We start from the raw sequence: 8,432 nt of genomic DNA, 5'->3' as shown, positions 1-8,432 counted from the left end.
TAAAAACAGATCTACTATATCATAGAAACAAATTGCTAATGAATTGGGAGGAAAAAAGTAAAACTGTAATTTATTTAAAATAGAGCATCTTCTGTATCTAAATGTAATATCCTTTTAAAACTCAAACTAATAAACAAAACTGGAGGACCAGACATTTCCTTTAAACAAATAAACAAGCAAGGCAAATAAACAAAAACATATACTTATCATGGTGCTGATAGCCACGTTCAAAATTGAGGCTGCACGTATGTGTCAGATGGGTGTTTGTACCTAAGTAAATTCAGAGTCCCAATTTGGGGGTTAGAAGGTAATCAAATATATATTTTTTAATATTTGTATTATATTATGTTATATTATATTATATTATATTATACATATATATGTATATATTTATACATATTATATATATTTATATATTATATATATGTATATGTATATGTATATGTATATTTATATATAAATACTTCTTGGTAGGTGCTGAGACAGAGGATCAGATCTGCTTCTCTGTGGCCTTAGGGTAGAGTTAACCCCTCAGGTGAGTATTTTATTGTTTGTAGTGGAAAATAAAGGAATTCACATCAAAACAGACTTACCAATATTTGGGAGGCTGCACTGTGCATAGTATTATACTGAGCTCAGTGAGACATATAGTAATCATATGAATCTGGCATCTGGAGCCCCAAGCACTGTTCTGGGTACTGGAAACACAGTAACCAAAACTGACAAGCTCTCTACCTTCTTTCAGAGACGATCAACAACTTAAACAAATTAAGGGTTGATATTAATATACTATATGATGGAGACAGTGAAGAAAATAAGCATGGTGCTATTACACTGATTGATTGATTAAATAATTCAACTAGTGTTTATTGAAAAGTGACTTTTATGTATTATACACCATTCTAGTCTTTGTGGATACCACAGCCTACAAAATAGATGAAGTCTATACCCTCTTAGAAACAAACATATTGACTGGCACCTATTTTACACTGGGTGGACAGAGAAGTTCTCTCTAGAAGAATATATTTACTATGAAACCTTGATTGTTGAGAAGAAGCCATCCATTCAAATCCCCATGGTGTTCCAGGTAGAAAGGGTATGTGATCAAAGCACCCGTGGGAAGAAAATGTTTCTGCCTAGAGGATGGAGAGAAAGTCAGGACTCCTACGGCACAGTGAATAATAGTGTTGATATCCAGGAAGTGAGAAAGTCTGGTGGCCCTTCCTCAGATACGGATTTTAGTCTCAATAATGGGAAGCTACCAATGAGTACCTGGAAAAGGAATGGCATGCAATAGATCTTTAGAATAATCACTTTGTTCTGGGGATAATGGCTGAAGTAGGGAAAAATAGTAGAGAGGAGACAACTTAGAACGTTTTTAAGGTAGTTGGCACTATTCATTATAGTGAATTTGATTTGAGTTCTGGAACTGAGTGGGGATACAGACATAGATGGATTGTTCCTTTGGTTGGTTGCTTATAGCAGACATGAAGTCAGATATGCCAAATGACCTTCTCCAGGTCATAAGCTAGTAAGTGGCGAGTCAGCATTTGAAAATTTAAGTCTCTTCTCTCAACACCAAAAAAGATGATCAAATTCAACATCTCTGGACATGTCAAACATTAATTCTTAGTCCTAGAATCAAGCAAAAAATGTTGCTGGCCTCATTTCCGTTTTCCTACTCCATACTCTTTCTCTACCTACTACTTATTGGAGTATGGGTGGAATAAGGTTGCTTTAAGTACATCTGGAATTAGACACAGAGCCAAACACACAAGAGGCATGAAAGAAGGATGTTTTGTATATACAAGGCAATCAGACCCAGGATAGTGCAGAGCCGTGGCTCAGTTGACTGAATAGGTTTTGACTTGTGCAAGAGGAAACCAGTCACGACCGTGTGAAGAATGGGAGAGACCACACTTAATGTGGAGGCTGAAAAGTTTAGTCATGGATATGTTGAGCATAGAATGTCTGATTGGCTATTGAATGAATGGAGCTTAATCTCAACAGAGTCACATGTGTTAGAGATAGTTTGGGGAGTCACCACCATATGTTTGTAAATTAGAAGGTGGTAATCATTGGACTTTGAAAAAAAAAAGTTTAAAAAAAGTGAGTCTTATGAACTGTCTTCAACTTCACCTATCAGAATAAAGGCTTTCTTATGCCAGGATATCCTGTTGACATGGTAGGTTTCTGAGTGAGTTTTCTCTCTGCTGAGCAATGTTAGTTATAGAGAATTTCAGGGTTTATATTTGTCATATCTAAATGGCATTTCTTTCAAGCACATAAATGGTCTTTACTGACAGGAAGCCGTGCAAATGTTCCCCTTTCACAATTTACTGAAATTGCTGGTTATTTTTAGAGAGAGTCAGGCATTAGTGAACTCAATGCTGAAAACAAGTCTTTGATAAACTGACACTTTACAACTCAACATAAATTGCACCATTTCCAATACCAATAATTCCATCAGACTTTTACATTGTGTGTTATAATTTTCAATAACATTTTAAAAATATGTTCTCAAGAATTTGAGGTGTTGCCAGGGCAACCATCACCCTAGTTTTATAGATGGGTAAGCTGAGGCACTGGAGGGTGAAGTGACTTGTTCAAGGCCCTGGAAAAACTAACCTCACTTGACTCTTATCAACTCTTTGCATTATAACATTTTCGGTCCCTTAATAATGATGAGAGAGAGCACTCTTATTATGTATTCAGTGAGTAAATCAAGACATTACCATAGTTTAATTTTAATAGTTTATGATTCTTCATAATGTTGCAGGCCTGTGTTCTAGAAGATATTAGATAAATTCTGAAAATTTAGGTGATATGGATATTTTTAAGAATGCTATGTTAATAAGATGATGGGGAATCAGGGTATAGTGGAGGTACAGTAGAAGTAGAGAATTAGTCATCTCTTACTGATAACATAGTCTGCAACTCAGGAAATAATAGAAGTGAATTTTTTTTTTTCTAGTGATTTTTAAAAGATGCTGCAGAGGCACCTGGGTGGCTCAGTTGGTTAGGCGACCGACTTTGGCTCAGGTCATGATCTTGCAGTTTGTGAGTTTTAGCCCTGCATCGGGCTCTGTGGTGACAGCTCAGAGCCTGGAGCCTGCTTCAGATTCTGTGTCTCCCTCTCTCTCTACCCCACCCCCCCGCCCCCGCTCATGCTCTGTGTCTCTGTCTCTCAATAATAAATAAACATTAAAAAAAAAAAGATGCTGCAAATTCCCAATACCTGTTGACTAAAACAAATTAATTCATATCATTACTTGAACTTCCCTTTGAGGAATTGATGGTCAAAGGCTGTCAGGCATAACTGAAGCTATCGATTATGAATACTGTTTTAATGAAACAGAGAGTATTTTTGAATCTATACTATACTGTTTGTCCTTTAAAGCCATATGAAGATGAGCCCCATGGAATTAACAGCTTATCAGGAAAGTACTTGCACTAAAAGCAACCACCAGCTTTTCTCCTAATGATACTGGAAATAATGATAAAAAACAAAAGGCCCCAAAAGAACAAATCAGAGAGCCAGGGCAAGTTTTTGTGGTCTTCTTCATGTCTGAAGCCTGGATGCTTCTGTCCCTTCTTCCATGCTTTTGAATGCTGTAAAGAGCTGGGATAAAGTTATCAAGACATGTGTGTTTGGGGGCGCCTAGGTGGCTCAGTCAGTTAAGCGTCTGACTTCGGCTCAGATCACGATCTCATGGTCCATGAGTTCGAGCCCCGCGCCGGGCTCTGTGCTGACAGCTCAGAGCCTGGAGCCTGTTTCAGATTCTGTGTCTCCCTCTCTCTCTGCCCCTCCCCTGTTCATGCTCTGTCTCTCTCTGTCTCAAAAATAAATAAATGTTAAAAAAAAAAAAAAAAAAGACGTGTGTTCCATACCTCCAGGCTGCTAGGATTAGTCAGCGGTGGAGGTGACGCAGAGAAACTAGTATGTTTGCACTGGTGTGATGCATCTATTATGAGCTATATGCTTGACATATTCTATCATTCATCACCCTCACAACAGCCTTGTGATATGAGTGCCGTAATCCCCACATTGCTGATGAGGAACTGGAACTTAAGACAATTTAAAAAATATATTCAAGATCCTACAGTCGCCAAATAATGGAGTTGGAGTTCAATCTCAAGTATTACATCTGCAAAACCCATATTTGTTTTCCTGCCTTTTCCAAAGTTAGTCCTTCCAAACTTGGTCCTTGATAGATGTGTTTCTCCTTTCCCCACAGACCCTTCCCTGACATTTCTGAATGCTGGGCTTGAACTATTGACTTGGAGGTCAAGACCCAGGCTGAGATCAAGAGTAAGACCCTAAACTGACTGAGACACACAGGTGCCCCACCAGACATTTTTCAAGGAAAAAAAACAAAAAAACAAAAAAACCTCATACTGTGGGTAACAAAAACAGTACTTCTTACTGGCTCTGGATTTCCTTTCCATAGTCCCTTATCAACAGCTTCTTTTACCTCTGAAGGGTGATTCAGCTATACTTTCTATCTTTCCTCCTAGCCCATAGTAGACCTGGCTTTGTGGGTCTTTGGAAAACTCCATACAAACTTTTCCTGACCAACAGATCAGGGAGTCAGCATTTTACAACAACAGGAGGCTTCTTATCTGGACGGACTCTCAAGTGTCCATTCAGCACAATAAACTCTAGGATCTATCATTTGTATGCCCTTACTCTTTCCTCAGAGCATAGCTCAAGGAACTGTGTATGCCCCCTCGATCGAACCTTTATATATCGTCTGTGGAGATTTTCTTCCTTCGGAGATTCTCTTGACCAGGATATACACTCACGTCATCTGTGCTCTCACAGATTCCTTGCAGTCCTATTCCATGGTTGCATTCCGAAGACTTATCTTTCCCTCAAGTACTGTCCTCAAGACATCGTCCTCAAGACAATGTCTAAACTTCTAGCATGCCACTCCATGTATTAGCAAACTGGACTTCTCTTTCTCTCAGCTGAATCTTTTCCCTCTCTTCTTTCTTCTATTCCTGGCTCTCGTTCTCTCTGCTTCAGATCTATCAAACTACTCACTCCATGCTTTTTTTTTTAACTGTGTGGCCTCCAAAAACATTCTTCCCCACCTTTACGATGCTGCAGTACTGTTCTACATTTGCACAACTCCCACTCATCTTTAAAGCAACAATTCAAATGTCATTTCCTCTCTGAAGGCTTTTCTAATTCCTCAATACAGATTTAGTGATATTTTCATTTGGAGTTAACATGTGTCTTAACACTTAACATGTGTCTGTGTGGTTGAAATCAGTGCACCCCTTTACACTTAGTTGTATTTTTCTCTAGACTGTAAACTTTTAGAGGTCTGGTATTCAAACTTATCTTTCTAGTCCTCTTTGCCTATGACATGGTCTCTTCACTCCTTCCTGCTAATTAAATTTATAGTTTTAGACCTGGATTGACAGATTTAGACCTTATTTTGCTTATACATTTCTCTTATCATTTTAAATATTTTTTTCACCTTAAAGCAGCACCATGTACAATCTGTGAGGACCAGTGAAAAATGAAAACAACAACAACAACAAATTTTAAAAATTGTGAACATGTATCAAACACCTACTAAATAACAAGTACTTTCTCAGGCTTTTTATGTGCATTTTTAAATCTAATTCTTAAACAATTCCACCAAGTAGAAATTATTATTATCCTCATTGTGCAGATAAGGCATTTGCCACTTAGGGAATTTGTGTACCTTGCCCAAACTCATGCAGATAATAACTGGTAAGGTGAGACACTGTTTCTTAGTGCCCAGAGTAGTGAACTTGAGCAGGAAAAGTGTATCTAACACAGCTACTTGAATGTTCACACCAGCATCATTTGATGGATTTAATGGACTTAGATGAGCTTTTCCCTTCCAAGTTGTAGCTTCCCTTTTGTGATCTGTACAAATTGTATATTTGCAAGTGTCAGTTTCTAGGTCTTCTATATTTGTGTTATTTCTCTTTAAAGTGCAGCAAATATCCTATCCACTCACACATGGAATGTAAGAAACACAACAGATGAACACAGGGGAAGGGAAGGGAAAATAAGATAAAAACAGAGAGGGAGACAAGCTGTAAGAGACTCTTAAAATCAGAGAACAAACTGAGGGTTGCTGGAGGGGAGGTGGGAGGGGAGTAGGCTAAATGGGTGATGGGCATTAAGAGGGCACTTACTGGGGTGAGACTGGGTGTTATACGTAAGTGATGAATCACTGGGTTCTACTCCTGAAACCAAGACTAACTTGAATTTAAATAAAGAAAAGAAAAGAAAAAAGAAATAAAGTGCAGCCAAAATAAACATATAAACTTTCTTCTAGGAGCTTTTCCTTTCCTGAGATGAATCTTGTGTGTTTTGTTTACCACTGCTACCCAGCAATTTACAATTGCAATTGCAATTCTTTGGGTCCTTTCTCCCTAGTTTATAATACCATCCAATTTAGAGCAACATATTTAATTAATATGATTTATCTACCTTAAGATTAATGAAAATGACAAGATGGAAAGCTGTGTGGAGCTCTCTGACGGCTCATTCTAACTCAAAATATTGATCAAATCAATCTTTGTGCTATTTTATTGTTTATAAGTGATTCTGTTGGAAGCAAAATAACATTCAGATTAACTTTTATGGTACATACTTTTATGGTAGATATAATATAATTGGTTTGTAGGGTAAGGAGATTAGTCTACCGTAGAGTCCATAGTCAGGACCAGATAAGGTTGAACCTTACTAGCAGCAAAGAACATAATCTAGAATTGAGGTTAAGTTATCATATCAGATTCTGGGTTTATGGTTTAGGATAAAAGCAGTGAGGAGATAGAATATAGGGATGAAGGTCCAGATATATAACTTCATTTCATATTTGGGAGTCTTGACTCTAACCAGTCTTCCTTCTCCTGATTTTAATATGTGCTGGCAACAGGAGTAGTCAATGGCTACCATTTTTTTCCCTTGGGCATGCCTGCAATTACAATGGCCTAGAATACTTTTGCTGCTCTTCATTGTGGTGTCAGCTACATAATGTTGGTTGGAAATGCTGCCTCATAAGACTAGCATTTCTGGATAGCAGAGCAGAGATGATATCAATGTGAATTCTGATGCTTCATCACTTTAGGGAGTATGAAGAATGTAATTTGTTCCATGAAACTTGGCAACTGACTAAACAACTCAGCAGTCTACGAAATAACCAGGCTTTGTGCATTCAGATACCATAAGGCTTTGACAATGATGGCAGAACCGGAATGAAATATGAAGGCATGTGACAAAAAATGGTCAAATTTCCATCCAGCCTTCATAAATCTCTAGGATGCCAATATCAGACTATGTAACTGACATCCTAAGGAGTCTGGATTTTCGTTTATTGTCAAATAATGTGAACTCAGTTTGAACTATCCTTTACATAATTATTTAGAAACTCAGGAACATACATGTGCATTTGCCTTAGCATATCATGAGAGTGCAAGCTAGACTTGCAAAACCAGTGGTAAAATGCAATTGTATTTAGGGCTATCCTTTCTGTGGAATATAAAATAATCCTCTAGAAGGCCATTGAATTTTTATATAAACTGTCTTCATCCAGTCGATCCCCACAATCAGTCTAAGAATGGCAATTTGGATTAGAAGAAAAACAGGGAATTTAATCTAAAAAGAGTAGGTTGAAGCTTAGCTCTTCCCTTTAGTGTCCATGTGATCTTTTGCAATTTCGTTGCCTGTGCCTTGTATTTTGCATCTGAAAAACTCAAAATATGTACCTCAAAGCAACTACAGTTATTCCAATCAATAAATGATACCTCTTTTTCTTCAGTCTACTGGTGAGAGCTCACTGCTAGTGAGGCTGAGAGGGAGGCTTACTCGCTTACTTCTGGTTGTATCAAAACAGTTTCGTGATCTTATATTTTTATTTCGATTCAAATCAGTTAACATATAGTATAGTATTGATAGTATTAGTTTCAGGAGTAGAATTTAGTGATTCATCACTTACATATAACACCCAGTGCTCATTGCAACAAATGCCCTCTCTAATGCCCATCACCCATTTAGCCAATCCCCTTACCCACCTCCTGTCCATAAACTCTCAGTTTGTTCTTCATAGTTAAGAGCCTCTTATGGTTTGCCTCTCTCTGTTTTTCATCTTATTTTATTTTTCCTCCCCTTCCCCTATATGCATAGTTTTTTTTCTTAAATTCCACATATGAGTGATATCATATATTTGTCTTTGTCTAATTGACTTCTTTCACTTAGCATAATACATTTTAGTTCCATCCACCTGTCTGAATGGCTAAAATTAACACCTCAGGAAACAACAGATGTTGGTGAGGATGAGGAGAAAGGGGAACACTTTTGCACTGTTGGTGGGAATGCAAACTGGTGCAGCCATTCTGGAAAACAGTATGGAAATTCCCAAAAAGTTGAAAATAAAACTACC

At 37.6% G+C, this 8,432-nt stretch overlaps 1 long non-coding RNA gene across 1 annotated transcript in view; it reads left to right on the top strand.

Moving 5' to 3' along the window:
- Positions 1-472: 472 nt before the first annotated feature.
- The window catches only part of LOC121044138 (uncharacterized), a 213,909-nt gene continuing 205,949 nt past the window's right edge, over positions 473-8,432 (top strand). The window contains exon 1 of the long non-coding RNA XR_005797160.1: positions 473-535. This is a non-coding gene — a long non-coding RNA (uncharacterized LOC121044138). The remainder of the gene's footprint in view (positions 536-8,432) is intronic.

Source organism: Herpailurus yagouaroundi, unplaced genomic scaffold, assembly GCF_014898765.1.
Source record: "Herpailurus yagouaroundi ecotype Mexico unplaced genomic scaffold, PumYag 188, whole genome shotgun sequence".
Lineage (NCBI taxonomy): Eukaryota > Metazoa > Chordata > Mammalia > Carnivora > Felidae > Herpailurus > Herpailurus yagouaroundi.
Note: the sequence above shows the minus strand (reverse complement) of the source record. Positions and strands in the feature narration are given on the sequence as shown.